General features: G+C 39.8%; 1 protein-coding gene and 1 pseudogene across 7 annotated transcripts in view; both read right to left on the bottom strand.

The window, feature by feature from the left end:
- Positions 1 to 13,281, bottom strand: part of GAPVD1 (GTPase activating protein and VPS9 domains 1) — a 60,624-nt gene extending 47,343 nt beyond the window's left edge. For 3 of the 7 annotated variants that reach the window (XM_037037020.1, XM_037037024.1, XM_037037023.1), the window contains exons 1-2: positions 13,125 to 13,274; positions 8,709 to 8,818 (exon numbers count right to left, since the gene is read on the bottom strand). The gene's annotated coding sequence lies outside the window, so the exon portion shown is untranslated. Of the gene's footprint in view, positions 1 to 8,708; positions 8,819 to 12,689; positions 12,850 to 13,124 lie in introns of those variants that run through there. The other 4 variants (XM_037037026.1, XM_037037025.1, XM_037037021.1 and 1 more) reach the window with 4 other exon arrangements.
- Positions 13,282 to 16,349: 3,068 nt separating this feature from the next.
- LOC118980201 (cytochrome c oxidase subunit 6B1-like) lies at positions 16,350 to 16,942 on the bottom strand (annotated as a pseudogene).
- Positions 16,943 to 17,481: the final 539 nt, after the last annotated feature.

Here is a 17,481-nt window from a genome sequence, read left to right as displayed (position 1 = left end):
AAATATTTAAAAAAAATTATTTATTTACTTTTAGAGAGAGGGGAAAGGAGGGAGAAAGCGAGGGAGAGAAACATCCATGTGTGGCTACCTCCTATGTGGCCCCACTGGGGACTCAGCCCCAAACCCAGGCATGCGCCCTGACTGGGAATCGAACCAGCGAACCTCTGGTCTGCAGATGGAGTGCACTCAATCTACTGAGCTACACCAGCCAGGGCTCAAAGTCCCTTTTAAAAGCCATGGACTTTCCTGTAGGGCCAGAATGTACAAACTCATCTGCGGAAGTCAAAAGGGAGCCTATGTGCTCAATGAAGACCCTCCCTTTATTAATTCTCCAGGCTTCCAATCGCAGGAGTCAAAAATGGAAACCCCACAAAATTCTGCATGTATTTGGGAAGCAGATCCTCTCCCCTTCCTTCCATCAACCTTTACAGCCAGCTCCATCAGGACCTACCCTGGACCACCCAGTCTTAATCTAGCCTGATGTGTATTTCTGTTCATGTCAATCACAACAAGAATTTGTTTCCTGAAATCTGAAAGCATTTTCCAAGTTAGACCATTTCTTTTTGGAGTGGTCAAAAATTAGACTTTGAAAATCTGTAATATTAAATTGAGTTCTGCTTATCACGTTTCTGCAAAAGTTACATCAGATTTTAAGCTTTTCAATTCATGTTATGAAGATATCAGTGGGAAGATTTTAGTTGAAGGAGTGAAGTTCACTGGGTTTCTAAATCATTTCCACAATGCAAACTAAGGTGTGTGGGCCAAATTCAGTTGGCTGACTGTGTGTATACATAAAGTGGTACTGGAAGAGAGTCCAATTTGTTTATATATTATCTCTAGTTGCTTTCATGCTACACTGGCAGAGTTGAACAGGTGCCAGAGTCCATATGGCCCACAACCCTAAAATATTTACTATCTGGCCCTTGACAGAAAAGGGTTGCCAACTCCTGATAAGCAAACATGCCTCCTATAACACAGAGCACAGAAAAGAAGCATAGCTTGATAAGGTGAAATGTGTGAATTAGAAAACACATGAAAAGTTCCAAGAAGCATACGTACACATATTGCTGGGTTGACCAAAAAGTTCATTTGGTTACTTTCTGTATCATGGCTCTGGTAGCACTTAGTCGTCTTTAACTTCATTTGAAACAATTTTGTTAGACTGTATTGTGAAAGATATCATATCAATGTGCATTTTTTAAAAAAGTTATCAAAGTTGGTGAAGTCTAGTGTACAATTTTAATATTGAAGATGGAAGAAAATAAACAACATTGCTGGCATATTATGCTTTATTATTTCTTTTTAAATGTTTTTTAAAAGATTTTATTTACTTTTAGAGAGGGGAAGGGAAGAAGAAAGATAGGGAGAGAAACATCAGTGTGTGGTTGCTTCTCATGCGCCCCCTACTGGGAACTGGCCTGCAACCCAGGCCTGTGCCCTGACTGGGAATCGAACCAACTGCCCTTTTGTCGCAGGCCAGCACTCAATCTACTTAACCACACTATACAGAGCTGCTTTATTATTTTAAGAAAGGTAAAAACACAACTGAAATACAAAAAAAGGTTTGTGCTGTATATGGAGAAGGTGCTGTGACTGATCGAATGTGTCAAAAGTGGTTTGCGAAGTTGTATGCTGGAAATGTCTTACTGGACGATGCTCCCGTAAGGTAGACCAACTGAAGTTGATAGTGGTTCGATAGAGACAGTAATTGAGAACAATCAACGTTATATCATGCAAGATAGAGCCAACATATTCAAAATATCCCAATCAATAAAGTTATTGGTAAAACGGAAAAATGTGTCTTTTATTCTATGGAAAAAAACAATCTTTTTGGCCTATCCAATACAAACTTCGGTGACCCAAGAGGACTCTAATGTAGGACAAACCTGCTTCAAATGTTTTATGGAATGAAAATCATGTTTCATGTTTTCTTTGTTGAAAATTTCTAAAGGCATCCCTACTAATGATATGTATCTTATAGTTCTAAACTCTAAGTAATAGCTAGACTTCAAATAAACAAACTATCATCTCTTTATTAATCTAAAGTCAAAGAGTAACTTCATAAGAGTAACTTTCTTGCTTTATATAGTGACTACTTAAATAAATCCACCAAGATGCCGCCAAAGCTGCAGTCTGAAGCGGCTGAGACTGAGTTTTCACACCTACCAGCCACGTGCTTCCCTTACCTAAGTTTCCATATCATCACCTTCAAAACTGGGATAATTTCCTCGTCAACCTTACTACTGAACCATACTGTTCATGTGGGATGACTCTGAAGTGTAAATGACTGTACCATGTAGGACATCATTATTCTCCCCTATGACACTAAATACCACCGAATCACTAAGAGGCAAAGCCACTCCACTGAATCTCTTTCAGTCCTTCTGTTTACATCATGGAGAAAATCTAAGCAAAGCTCCAATCTGTCTTTAACATTTTCCTAACACCTTCTAGTCTGTCCTTCTAATTAAAGCACCTTCCATGAACAGCAGCCAGTGAGGTTTTATAACATTGTTTTGTTTATACTATATTTAAGTTGCTTTCTACTTAGAGTAAGAAATGTTAGCCTTTTGTTCTAGTAGTAACATCGAGCTTCTTTCAAAATATTTTTAGAGTGTGTCCTTAAAAGAAGGCATTCAATAAATAAAAGTACAAGTAGTATGTGGATCTGAAAATCATGATGCTACTCAAGACAGAACTTTTACCTTGTCAGTGACTTCTTTCGTTCATCATACAGGCAGTTTCCTCAGAGTATTTATGTAATATCCCTATTAATGCGATAGGGCAAAAAAGGACATGACTGCCGTTTTTACCAGTAAACGACCCACTACAATGCCAGCTCCTGTATTTTATCAAACACGTTTAGCTTGAAAATTTATGTTACCCATCATTTTTCTGTGATCTAGCCAACCCATTTAAGAGATGGTGGCCCTTGCAAGTATCTTTTATAAACATAAATAATCATGCTGAATTACAAGAGTTTGTCTGCATTCGTGTTCCCTTGTAAGACTAATTTCCTTCAATGCAGGAACAGTTAGTTGCTTACTCATTTTGTAATGTCCTACTAAGCCATATGATTTAAAAGGGTCGGATATTAAAAATAAGTTAATTTCTTTTTATTTTTTATTTTTAGAGGGGGAGGGAGAAAGAGAGGGAGATAACATCAATGTGCAGTTGCTTTTTGCATACGCCCTACTGGAGATCTACATGGCCCACAACCCAGGCATACGCCCTGACTGGGAATCAAACCAGATATACCCTTTGGTTCACAGGCCAGCACTCAATCCACTGAGTCACACTAGCCAGGGCTGAGTTAATTCCTTTCCAAAAAAATATGAACAGACAAGCACAGTAAGCTTTATTTAACACAGTTCCTTCAACCAATGTTTATTAAACACCTACTATGTGCTAAGCACTGATGAATAAGACAGATAAGGTCTGCTCTTGAGGGGCCTACATTCTCATGGCAACTTCGAGTGGTTTTCACAGACCAGATTCCTATACGTACTCTATTCCCATCACTCCTTTCACCGGCCAGTTAAATCCCACTTAGGCTTCTGGGCCAACTTCAAACTGAGGAGCCATTACTGGCCACTCTCTCAACTCAGATTTTTTCTCATTTGGGTTCATCTCTATCACAGCATTTTACACTGTTTGCAACAAAAAGTTATCTCAATAAACCGCCAAGCTCCCTGAAGTGGGGACATAGTCCTCTTGGTATCCCTATCAGTTAGCGGGAGGACTAGCAGTTAGCAAGTGCTAAATAAATGTTTGAATTTATAAATTATTTACTGAATGATAAAGAGCAATGCTCCAGTTAGTAATCAACCAAGCTGCTGCTCATTCACTTCCAAAATAATTTAGGAACAATAACTAAATTTAAGTTGAAGATATTTACTAACTCTCCAATGAACATGTTTGCAATAATTATTAATGAACAAAAAAATTTTCCTCACAACTGAGAAATGCATATCATTGTGGATAAAATGGTAGCAAGTGATACTTTAATATTTTTAGTTGGTATATTTGAAACAAGAGTAAAATATTGTAGAAGAAAAAATGGACTTAGTAACGACTGTTCCTGGCACAAGTACAGGAAGTTGAAATGCTGACTACTTTGAAGATGCAAGTAATATAAAACCAGCATACCCAAAATCCCAATCAGCAGCACAGACTTCTTGTTATGACGCCAAAATCCCAGACCGTGACAACAGTAAGTAAGTAAAACCCGAACAGGTATTGATTTAACCACCAATACATGACTAATTTTCCAGAGCTCAAGAAGACAGGTTAACCACAGAAATAGTAAAGCCATGCGTAACAAATGGCTATGGGTTAAGCCACACTAAACTATACAGCTCAACTGAGAGAATATCAAACATCTGGACAGTTAATATGCATTACTTAGCAAATACTATTCCAGTTCACAAATCTTGACTTTTAAAAATATTCCTTGATTTGTATGCAACCACATAAAAACCACAAGTTCCCATCAATGTTTTATCTGTGTATTAAGAGATATAAAAATACTTATAAATAAACTTATTTTATTGGAAAATATATTCCTTGAAATCATTACCACTGGGATTGGCAATATTAAAGAAGACTGAGTTTAAAAGACACGAACGTAGCCCTGGCTAGTGTAGCTCAGTGGATTGAGCACGGGCCTGTGAAGCAAAGGGTCGCTGGTTCGATTCCCAGTCAGGGCACATGCCTGGGTTGCGGGCCAGGTCCCCAGTAGGGGACAGATGAGAGGCAACCACACATTGATGTTTCTCTCCCATTCTTTCTCCTTCCCTTCCCCTTGCTCTAAAAATAAATAAATAAAATATTTTTTTTAAAAAAGACACAAACGTAGGTTATGGTATGCCCCTATTCTGGAATACTACATGCAGATAATTATTAAGAAGAAGGTATTAGACGTACACGGAAAGATGTCCAGCATGTATCATTGAGAGAAAAACGCAAACCGCAGCACGGTATGCACGGTAAGGTCCCAGAGGCGTCACAGGGGCTGAAACTCAAACCCTGGAGCAAGGCTATCTGGGCCCAAATCTCAGTGTTGCTGGAACTCAGTGTGCAACCTGTGGCTAGTTACCTCTCTATGCCTCACTTTCTTCATCTGCCAATGGACAGAAAACAGAACTTACTTCATAGGGTATGTTCATAGGGTTGGGAGGGTTTAATGGGTTAATACATGTAAAGCACTTAGCCAGCACAAGCATTAAGTATAATTTTAGGAGAAAAAAAAACCCAAAGCATATAGTATGTATATACATATGCGAGGAAGAAAAGTCTTCATTTTTGCATTATTTTAGTTGTTTTTTAAACAAAGAATATTGATTACATTAGTAATTTAAAAAAAAGAGAAAAAAACCCTTGGCCCCGAGTTCTTCCCCACTGAAAGATCTGCTAGTGCAATTTACTTAAACACTCAGGACCAGACAAATTCTGTGAATAACAACATATTTAACATGAAATTTTCATCCAATGAAAAGAACACAGTCCTTAATTTCTAGACATACTTCAACAACAGCAAGCTACACACCAATGAGCATAATTACAAAGGCATTAAAATCATATCCCTTTATTTCCCAGAGGCAATAAATGAATACAAAATATCCACCAAATCCAGAAATGGGGATCAAGAACTTTCCCAATTAGATAAATATCCATTAACTCTATTAGTCTATAATTAAATAGCACCAATCTAATTTCCTATTCAGTAATCTCTAATGACAACTCATTCAGACATATATAAATCTGGAGATCAAGATAAACCAAATAACTAAAGAAAAACCAAAAACCCTTGGAACCCTCTGCAAACTTTTGAGAGGAAGAATTCACCACCCACATGCTTTGAGGAAGCTTCAGCGACATTTCTGCTGAGCTGTATTACTGGTAAAGCCTGTTTCAAAACCCAGAAGTCCACCCGAAAAATTAAGAGAAGCAATGTGAACAGCAGGCTGTCAGGTCCACTATTCACATTTATCAGACTGGTGGTTCATAAAATTATAAATATCAATTATCCAATTTCAAATGAGATTACTACCATTGGCTGTGTTAACCTAAAAGGAACTTCCTGGACCACACACACACAATTTCCTAGTTAGTTAAAATATTTTTTTCCAAAAGAAATAAATCACTAAGATGTCTCCAAAGAATTATGGATTTGGTAATTTTAAATGGGTTACGTAATGCCTAAAAAACAAAAATTAACTCAATAAATGTTAGCTATTATTATCATTACTATTATGATGATGTTTTGAAATGATAGAATAAAGAAGCTTAGTAAGTCACTTTCCATCAGAATCCAAGTTGACCCATCACAATCTTGAACAGTTACACATTAAAAGGCATTTTGTTTGAAAGGAATCAAAGATTCCTTGGCTTCTAAAGGAGGTAATAAAAATGAGATAATTTTTCAAAAAGAATCCATCTATTCTTTCTTAAGTTTTTCTGGTAAAGAAATCTGTATTTATAAACACTCTGCAATTCTGCCTTAAGTGCTATGACTTTTAGACCTAATGTATTTTTGTAAAGTAGTCAGGATTTATAAATAATGGAAGTAAAATTAAGAGATGGGTCACAGTCCTGTCTTAGAAAGTGAAAGCAGACAGTTACAGTTCCAAGTGGGTCGAAAATAAATTAATTTAGCTTAAGTCCTAAAAACTTCAAAACTACATGTATTTGAAAAAAATTAAGATTGCAGGCCCTGGCCAGGCAGCTCAGTTGGTTAGAGCATCATCCCAACACATCCAGGTTAAGGATTTGACCCCAGCCAGGGAACATACAAGAATCAACCAATGAATGCATAAACGGGTGAAAAAACAAACTGATGTTTCTCTCTCTTTCTCCCTCTCTCTCTCTCTTCCTAAAATCAACTTTAAAAAAAGAAATGATGCTTTAAACTAAAAATTAAGATGGCCTGGGAAGAAAAATTGATTCCGATCCTGAGAATACAGGAAAAAGGCTAATATTCCTTGACTAACTTTTTGTATTTGAAAATTTCCAACAGGAAAACCATGATTTAATCCTTTCAAACACTCATACAAAATATATTGAAAACAAATTAGTAAAAAAAAAAAAAAAAAAAGAACTGAACGTGTTTGACAACATGCTTTCCACCAGTCTGCAGCGTGGGTGTACCGGCGTTACATGGGAGCAAGACCAAGCAAGCACCTTCGGGCCAGTCATCTTAGATTAATGAGCAGACATCTTGCCTGTTTTTACGCTTACAACAGTGTGCTTAAAGCCTCAAATTTAAAAAGTGGCTCATAAAAAAGGTATATACATTGAAGTTTCATATTCAAACTTAGAAGAAAAAACAGAGACACTATGAAGACCCCTGGAAAAGCCTGTTTTAAACATTTGCTCAACTACTCATTCATGTATATTAAATAAAAGAACCTCAAGTATCAAGATATTCACCTCTTCTTTTGACCACTGCATTGCAAGTTCAAGAGGCGGTTTCAGCTTAGGAACAATAAAAACCTGCCTTTCTAAAAAAATGTTTTTACAAAGTCATAATACATAGTAAGACATTCTGAAAAATTCAGAAAATGCAGGTATGCACAAAGAAGGAAACTTTAATTGTCTATAATTTTAAAAAACAGAAATCAAGTACCTAAAGCTTCCTCTAACATGCATTTATCATACAGAAATTATTGGTTTTACAAATGAAAACATCTTGATCAGGATTACTTAAAGAGTGAAAGCCTCAAATAATTCTATGCAAATACAAGTTTAGGCACTTCAAATATGAAAACAATGCTGAAATCCCTCTTGCCTAAGAAAAAAATTAACTCCAGGGAAGAAAACAGCTCTAGCTGGTGTGGCTCAGTGGACTGAGTGCTGACCTGCAAACCAAAGGGAGCTGGTTTGATTCCCAGTCAGGGCACATGCCTGGGTTTTGGGGCCAGGTCCCCAGTAGGGGGCCTGCGAGAGGCAATCATACATTGATGCTTCTCTCCCTCTCTTTCTCCCTCCCTCTTTTTCCCTCCCTCTCTCTAAACATAAATAAATCTTTTTTTAAAAATAAAGAAAATACGTGTGGTGGGAAAAAACACAGAAAACTTGAAAGGGAAAAGAATTAATTAACTATTTCAGAAAATTGTTTTCAAGTACTGGTCTTTCCAAGTACTGGCTTACCATTAGGATATATCCACTTTCCCTCTTCAATTTCATATAAATATGAGGGGTAACTTTTGAAATAAAACTAATTTAAACTGAAGCTCATCACATCCAAAGCGTGGCAAATGTTATAATGTGAGCTGAGCCAAAAAAGAAGTTACATATTGTTGTAACTTATTGTAACATATTGTTACAACTTCCAGAATGATAATATCAGGCCGCACCGCCTCCTAAGGTGGTAGGTACTATGTGCCATCACTGGAGAGCGGCTGACAAACTCACAGCGGGGCCAACTGGGTGAAGTGGGGAGTGACGGCATCGTGACAGTGGCCAAGAAGGCACCAGAGGAGTAGAGCCTGTTTTAAGGTCAGGGATGTGGTACCAAGGCGGAAAAGAGCGAAAGCAGTTTGAGAGCTGGAACACCAAAAGGTAACTAGCAATTACTGAGTGAAAGACACGCTCGCTGCTGGTGCTTTTCATACATGATTATTATTAAATTTAATCCTATGTGGTAGGTATTTATCACTTTCATTTCACAGAAGAGAAACCAGGTTTGGAAAAGTCACATAACTCACCACCTATTCATTCAGCTATTATGTGACAGAGAAGGAATTCAAAACTCAATTTGTTTGCTCTCCGGTTCTTCTCCAGTATACTGATTCAGATTCACTGTGAGCAATCTCCCTGTAGAAGGAGAGAAAGAGAGAATGAGGAGAAAAGTGAAGGAGAGAGGAAATGATCTCCAATTTAATTTACAAAACTGTCCTTGGCTTTGTTCAATGGTTCCCTTCACCTGGAGCCCTTCTCCAATACTCCTATAGCCAATTACATGTATGATTTAAGGTCCAGTTCAAATCGCATCTCCTATATACATCCATTCCCTGATCTCCCACTCTCATCATTAGAAGTACCTCCCAATCGAAATTCTCTTGACCTTTTAGAGTGGCATGTCTATTAACAACTCATGACTTTGAGAAAGTTTTAAAATTATCACTCCATAATTACTTATTAATCACAAAAGAAAAAGGGGTGCCTTTACAATAACCATTAAATTTTCATCAATAATGAAACTGACATCTCATGCCTCTACGTGATACACAGAAAGAAACCTAAAATCACCTGCACAGCCAAAAATGTTCAACTTGAATCTGATCATCAAGAAACATTCAGACAAATCCAAATCAAGGGGCATCTTATAAAACCTGGTCTAGATGCTCACCACCATGAGAGACCAAAAAAATAGGTGTAAAACGATTTCAGATACAAGCAAACAACTAAATATGTGAACCTTAATTGCATCTTGGGTCAAAAATAAACACTGAAAAACTAAGAGCGATACTGGGACAACTGGGGAAACTTGGATATATACTACATATTAAATAATATTGCATCTATGTTAAATTTCTTGAGGGTGACAGTTGAATTGTAGATATGTAGAAGAAAGTCTTTGTTCTTCGAAATACGTCCTTAAGTATTTGCAGGAAAGGTGTGCTGATGGTACCTATCTATACCTATTGGCAAAGTTCAGCAAAATATGTCCACTGTTTGTGAAACCAAACACAGCAAATGTTAACAATTCTTGAATCTAGGTGAAGAATGTATGTGTGTTTATTATGCTACTCCTGTAACTCCTCTATAGGCTTATACTTTTTCAAAGAGCTGGGAAACATTTAAAAGTTATGGATTCCAAAACAATAATCAACAGAAAGATACAAAGAATGATTTACCACTTGTGTTCCGCCTCCCAGAAGTGACTGTTAACAAATACTGTCATAGTTGCTTGTCATCTTTAAATAAAAACTACAGATATCATCCCCTCTATCATCACTCCCATTATTCTTACTGCCCTCCAAAAATTGTGAAATTACAGGAGATGTGTGCCCATTTTCAACTTTTCTAAGCACTGCAAATATTGTCTCTCAAGGCAGCTGTACCAATGTAAACTCCAGCAGTTTCTAAATTACCATTTCCAACCACATCTTCACTAATATTTGATACTATCAGACATCAGAAATTTTTATCTATCTGATGTGAAAAATTCAGTCACTTATACCAACCTAGGATCACACAAAGAGCCTCAACAAAATAAGAACTTCACCCACACCCTTCCTTTACATCCTTATAGAAAACTTAAGAATAATAAACCTAACTGGCAGCATACACTAAGAATAACTAGTCCTATATGAAACTGAATGCCCACAAAAGCACCAAAAGGGGTTTGGAAAATAATTTCCTGTCTTTAAAAAATGTAAGACTTAAAAATTAAAAACTAAAATAAAAAATATATTTTAAAAAGTTCAGATTCAATCAGCAAGTATTTACTAATTATTAAGAATTATTAAGTGCCAGCCACTATTCCTTTGAAGACAAAGTTCCCATTCCCACAGAGCTAACATTTTAATAGGGAGACAAAAATTAAAATACTAAATAGCCATGGCTGGTGTGGCTCAGTGGATTGAGCACCAGCCTGGGAATCAAAGATCACTGGTTTGCTTCCCAGTCAGGGCACATGCCTGGGTTGTCGACCAAGTTCCCAGTGGGGGTCACAGAAGAGGCAACCACACACTGTTGTTTCTCTACCTTTCTCCCCGCCCCCCGCTTCCTCTCTCTCTAAAAATAAATAAAATCTTAAAATATATATAAAATAAAATACTAAATAAATATACAAAGTATATGACAGATGCTATAAATAAAATATAGGGGCAGGGGACAAACAATGACAAAGGACACAGCAAAGTACCAGGCAAAACCTCTCCAAGGCAGTGATTTGTGAAATGGTGTGTTCAGTACAATATAAACTACGATTTTGGCATCAACACCTGTTTCATAAAATACTCTTCCTCACCCTTCCATATCCTGCCTTTATTTTTTCCAGAAAAAGTGTGCAGCAGTGGTTTTCCATTATTAATATTATTTTAGAGGGGGTGGGAATCTCATACCAGATGCTGACAGGTACTTTACAAACAGGTGCAAATTTCAAGCCACACTTACTCTAAAAAAAAAGTTGAGTCATTTGTCAGTGAGAAGTCTGATGCAAAAATGAAGGTGAACTGCAAAAATTTTAAATGGGTACAGACCAGTGTGGCTCAGTTGGTTGGGTGTCCTCTCATAAAGCAAAAGGTTGCCGGTTCAATTCCCGGTCAGAGCGCATGCCTGTGTTGCAGGTTCAGTACCTGGTTCAGTACTAAAAGCAATGGAAGGATGTCTCTCTCTCAAACCTACGTTTCTCTCCCTCTCTTTCTCGCTCCCTTCCCCTCTCTCTCTAAAAATAAATAAATAAAATATTTTTAAAAATTTGTAATGAAATCTCCAAAAAAAGAGAAAAACCTTATCAACTCTCTGACTCTATAATCTGCACATTTACTTTCTATCGCATATGAAAAGAAGGTAAGAGCAATAGGAAAAACATATTTGAAGAGAGATCCTGAGGTTTTCACTTAAGGGAAGACAATTCTTTAAAAGGCACACTATCCACATGATTTAAAGAAAACCAGCACCCACTAAAACTTCCTATCATCAGCTCCCGCAGTGGCTTGGAGGGCTTCATCCCCTGGAACTAGGAGGTACAATAACACTAACATTTTAAAGCCAGTGTATTCACTACTCTTTCTTCCTCAGATCGTTTTGCTGCTTGCCCAGGACCCTGAATGAAACACCTGTGGTCTATTCTATCTCCCAAAACTCTTACTCTGATTTCAGCCAACACTTCTCTTTTACTCCCCTGATTACAAAATCCCCTCTTTCATCTACATTTATCATCTTATCTGCTTGTCTTCTTTCTCATCCAATAATTCAACTACTCTTCCAGGCAGACCTACAGATCCTGAAACACTTACTTCTACTTCAGGAGTTCTTAAATATTTTTTTACCATGAATGTCTTTGGCAGTCTGGTGGAGCCTATGGAACCCTTCTCAGATTGCTTTTAAATACATAATTAAATACATGAGATTATAAAGGAAACCAATTACACTGAACTGTTAGCAAAACAATTTTTAAAAACGCTGATATAGTAATATATGTGCAGGTTGACCATTACATTAAATAACAAGGTTTGACACTGGGTCTAACAATATCATAAATTTGAAGAAATTAAAAGCATAAATGATATTCTAAGCTATCTGCAACAACTGTAAAAATGACACAATAATATCTGTAGTTTTTATCGGTGACAAAGTCACAGGCATTGCTAATTCTACTGTGTTTTGTCGGCTACATTCATAACTGAGGAAAATAATAAATTACAGCTATCCCCTCCCCCCACCCGGTTCTATTCACCAACCACTGAATCTCGGGTAAAAAACCCTTTCTAGTTCAAAGCCTTGCTCAAACTAATTTCTGTCACCAACTTTAAAATAAAAACACTGAAATCTTCTTTGACCTACCTCTTAACCTGAACAAATCACCATGCCTCCCTATTTTTACGCAGATTTATGCACAGAGCCCTGTTCATTTCCACGGTTTGCCTAGCCAGCACCCATTTAAATTTTGCCAGTCAATAGAAGGTGAGATTGAGGGAAAGGAGATGAAAGCAACCGACAGTCCCTCACTCCCATACCTCCAACAGCCAGGGAGAGCCACCAAGTACAGTTTATGGTAGGTGGGCTGCCCGCCAGGCTGGTGAGTCCCGCTTGTCCAGAGTCCCCGAGGCGATACACCTTCACCGGCCGCACTCAGAAGACATTCCACTTCATTCTCGCCTCCCATGCTCGGTTTCCCACCTGCTTCGCCTCGCATCCCATCCCCCACGCGACCCTCCCTCTCGCCCGCCCCAGGCCGCCTGGCGCCAGCGCCCCGCAACACTTCTCCCTTCGGTCTCACCGAGTTTCTGCCCACCCCCACTTCCCCAGTCACTGGAGGGAAGGGCCCCGGGGTCAGCTGAACCCCACGGCCCGGCCGTCAGGCTCAGGCAGCGGCCCAAGGCCGGAGCAGCTCCGTCGCCAGACAGGAAGCTGTGCTCCCGGCGTGGGTTAATGGGGACGGACACTCACCAAGAGGATCAAGCAGGAGAAGGAACCAAGGTCCCCGCCCGATCGTCACTCGGCCTCGGAGCAGTCGCCCTCGCCGCGAACTGCCACCAGCGCCGCCGCCGCCGCCGCTGCCGCCGTCGCAGCCAGTCGCTAGCTGGCTTCTCTGCGTCCTGAGGTGGCGCTGCCGCCACGACATCGCGCGTGCACGGCGCCGCGGGGACCACTGGGACTGGTAGTTCGGGCAGGCGGCCAGCGGGGGCCCTTCCGCTCCAGCGGGCCAAGTGGGCTCCGCGCCGGAGCGGTCCTGGATGACCGCAGTACCGCGAATCCCCTTCCGGGAAATTGTTCTTCACCAAACAGACTCTCACTTCTGCTTACTGTACTGCATACTGAACCCCACGGCCCGGCCGAACATTGAAAAATGCACAAGTGTTTGTGTAAAGTGAAACAACTCAGAGCGCTTACGTTTTCGATAACAACTGTCACTCGCCCTGGACGCATCATTCCAAATGCAAAATTTTGCCTCTCCTTTCCCTCCCATCTCCTCCTCCACCCGCCCCCCCCCACCCCTTCTCTCCGCCCTCCTCCTTTGGTGGTAGCTGGACCTTTAAACCTGATTTCCCACTCCTCATTTTATCAAATTTTACTTATTGTGAACTTGACCATACAGCTTTTAAGTTGACTGATAATTTTAAAAACACCTGTTTACAAAAAGTACTCAGCTGAACAGCCGTAGAAACCTTAGAGTTGGAATACACCTTAAAGGTCATTAGTCCAATTCTCCCCCAGGCAGGAATTCCCTGTTGCACATTCCAGGCAGAGGGTCGTCCAACTTCTATTTCGAGTTGTTCAAATTTTAGGGAACTCACTATCTTCAGTAAGGCAGCCGGCTCCACTGTTGGACAGCTCTAAGTGTTAGACCGTTCTGCCACCTGCTGAATTGACATCTACTCCTCTTTGGGGGCTACAGAAATACGGAATGTTTACCACATGACAGCCTTTCAAAAAAAAAAAATGAAAACGATTGTATCTTCCAACTCTCAGAGTCTCCAGGCAAAAAAGAAAGTAACATTGACTTTTCTATTTCAAATGTGAATCAGCTCCCAGGCTACTTTCTATTTAGTCATGCTCCTTGATTGTATTACTGTGAAAAACTGTCAAAATTTGCTTCATGTTTATTGCCTCATTTTATTACCACAATAACATTCTATGGTGAGCTGGTCAGGTATTATTGCTATCATATTATCATTGGTCTGATTCAAAAATTCAATTCTGGCCTGGGGTAGCTCAGTTGGTTAGAGCATCACTCTGGCACATCGAAGTTGTGGGTTCCATCCCTGGTCAAGGTACATACGAAAAACAACAATGAATGCATAAATAAGTGGAAAAACAAATCAATGTTTGTCTCTCTTTCTCTCCAATCAATCAATCCACACATTAAAATTGTTAAAGAATTCAGTTTGATCAAAGATTATTTACTTACCAGTTGTTATAAAGCATTGCAGAAAGCACCAGGGGAATGGAAAAAAGCAACAGGACACAGTTCTCACTCTAGGGTGAAAGGAAAGCTCACACAGATTAAGGATAGTAATAGTAAACTAAGATTCAAAGTGCTCCGAGATTCCAGGGAAAGTCTTCAGCAGGTGGAGGGGCCATGACCTTAGAAAAGAGTGACATTGCATGGTTGGATTTCAAGAAGGCAAACGGTGATAGAGGATTGTGAAGAAAGAACCCAGCCAAAGCAAAATGAATGCACAGCCACGGCCAGGTGGCTCAGTTGGTTGGAGTGGCCGCCAGTGCACGGAAAGGTTGCGAGTTTGATCACCTGGTCAGGGCACATACCTTGGCTTGATCTGCAGTCAAGGTGCACAGAAGAGGCAACCAATCAAAGTTTCTCACAACAATGTTTCTCTGTCTCCCACTCTCTTTAAAAACAAATCAATAAATATATCCTTGAGCGAGGACTTAAAAAAATGAATATGTGAATGAACACATTCATAGCTTGTTCTCGGCACAGTGCTTTGCTGAGCTGGAGCACACAGGCCAGAGAGGGCCAAAGAAAGGATCCCAAAAGTTGCAAAAACTTCCTGAGGGTCCAGAAGAAACTACACTGTGAATGGTAAGTAAAAAGGGCACTGGGATGGTCAACTATAATTGTTCTCAGTCCTACTCTGTCGTTTACAAATGAAGAATTTGGACTAGATCAGCAGTTTTCGATCTTTTTCTCTACCCGCACACCCAAGGAATACAACCCGACATCAGAACAATGGACCAGAATACTACAACTTAATTGTAATTCTTGTGGAATATGAGTGCGTATTCTTAGCACCTTTTACATAGGGGAAAGAGAATTCAAGAGGTGAAAAGATGCTCAAAATCAATAAATAGTACTCATTGAAGATAGAGAATTTCATCTTATTCACCACTGTCTTGCTGGAACCTGGCATAGTAACTAGGATGTAATACCCATTTGTTTGATTGGATTCGGGTTGGTTTGGGGGTGTGTTTTGCCTTTTTAAATCATTACTATTTCATTTTTTCAATTACAACTTACAATCAATATTATTTTGTATTAGTTTCGAGTGTACGACATAGTGGTTAGACAAACATATACTTCACAAAGTGTTCCCCCTGATAATTCCATACATTTGTATAATATTATGACTATATTTTCTATGCTGTATATTTGTTTGTTTTTTAAATGAATGGAGTGAGTCCTGACTGGTGTGGCTTAGCGGGTTGGCCATCTTCTGGCAAAATAAGAGGGTGCTGGTTCAATTCCCACTCAGGGCATGTGCCTGGGTTGCAGGCTAGGCCTTCTCTCCCACATTGATGTTTCTCTCCCTCTCTTTCTTCCTCCCTTCCCCTCTCTCTAAAAATAAATAAAATCTACTCTGGTTGGTGTGGCTCAATGGATTGAGTGCCAGCCTACAAACCAAAGGGTTGCTGGTTCAATTCCCAGTCAGGGCACATGTATGGGTTGCAGGGCATGACCCCAGTAGTGGGCACACAAGAGGCAACCACACATTGACATTTCTTTCCCTCTCTCCCTTCCTGCCCCTCTCTCTAAAAATAAATAAATAAAACCTTTAAAAAATAAAAATAAATACAAAATTTTTCACTTTTCCAACAAGTATTTATTGTTAGTTAAGCCATGATTCAGGATCCTAGGGTGGGATGTACCCAGGTCCCCCGTCACCTCTCTGGGAGAAGGATGGAAGTCAGAAGACAGGTGGGGTGCAGCCAGTTCAGATCTTCCCAGGAAACGTGCCTCCTGCAGGGTGGTCATCCCAGGCTGACACCCAGGATATGGGGCAATGGGACTTGTACACACACCGGTACAATTTGCACATGGAAACATCACCCCCTTTAACAGCCATTGCCTTCTCACAGCGGTGGAAGTCCAGGTAGTTCTGCCAACAGTTCCCTATCTGGTTCTGGTTGGGAAGTGGCTATCAAAAGGGGCAGGCGTGTAGCTCTTGATTTTGGTCTTCATGTCTTTTGCCATGTTGCTGACTCCAAAAAAGGCCCCTAAAGCCACTCACAGCTCAATGTAAACACCTTTTTTAAAAAAAATAAATGAATGGGGTGAATAAACAGTGAACCCTGGACAAAGCCCTTTTCTTTCCACACCACTCAGCTTTTTCTGACATACCTTTATATGGGCACGAAATTCATACTGAATCATGATTAGAGCTCAGTTCCTCAGACTCCCAGCTCCATGGTCCCCACAAACTACCCCACCATGGACTCGGAGAGCAGTGAGGAAGTGTCTTAGAAGTAGCCAAGAGCCCTGGCTGGCATAGCTCAGTGGATTGAGCGCGGGCCTGCGAACCAGACGATCGAGGTTCGATTCCCAGTCAGGGCACATGCCTGGGTTGCAGGCCAGTTCCCGGCAGGGGCCAGTTCCCAGCAGGGGATGCAGAAGAAGCAACCATACATTGAAGTTTCTCTTCCTCTCTCCTTTCCTTCCCCTCTAAAGATAAATAAATAAAATATTTAAAAAAAAAGAAGTAGCCAAGAAAGCCGGAGCTATACCAAATGATTTGAGGAGCCTTTGACAAGTATTTCTAAGCCAAATTATTTTATTCTCAAGCCTGTGATAGGCCCCAAAATGTCATAATTAGAGATAGATACATTGCAACATGGATATCTGAGCTGAGTCTCAAAGAGCATCTAGTCTAACCCCCTCATTGGACTTTGGAGGCTGTTCCTCAAGAGAGCCTAATTAAGAAGTATCTACCCCTGGGGGAAAAGTAACATTTTAAGTTATTACTCATCGACACTTAGAAAATAATGACAGTTCTCTTTTGGGGATGGTGAAGAGTCAGTGCAAAACAGCTCAATTTTGATACAGCACAGCTGTGAAAGCAGCATGGC

Source organism: Sturnira hondurensis, unplaced genomic scaffold (genome assembly GCF_014824575.4).
Source record: "Sturnira hondurensis isolate 20B ecotype Veracruz unplaced genomic scaffold, ASM1482457v3 Scaffold0022908, whole genome shotgun sequence".
NCBI classification, from domain to species: domain Eukaryota; kingdom Metazoa; phylum Chordata; class Mammalia; order Chiroptera; family Phyllostomidae; genus Sturnira; species Sturnira hondurensis.
Note: the sequence above shows the minus strand (reverse complement) of the source record. Positions and strands in the feature narration are given on the sequence as shown.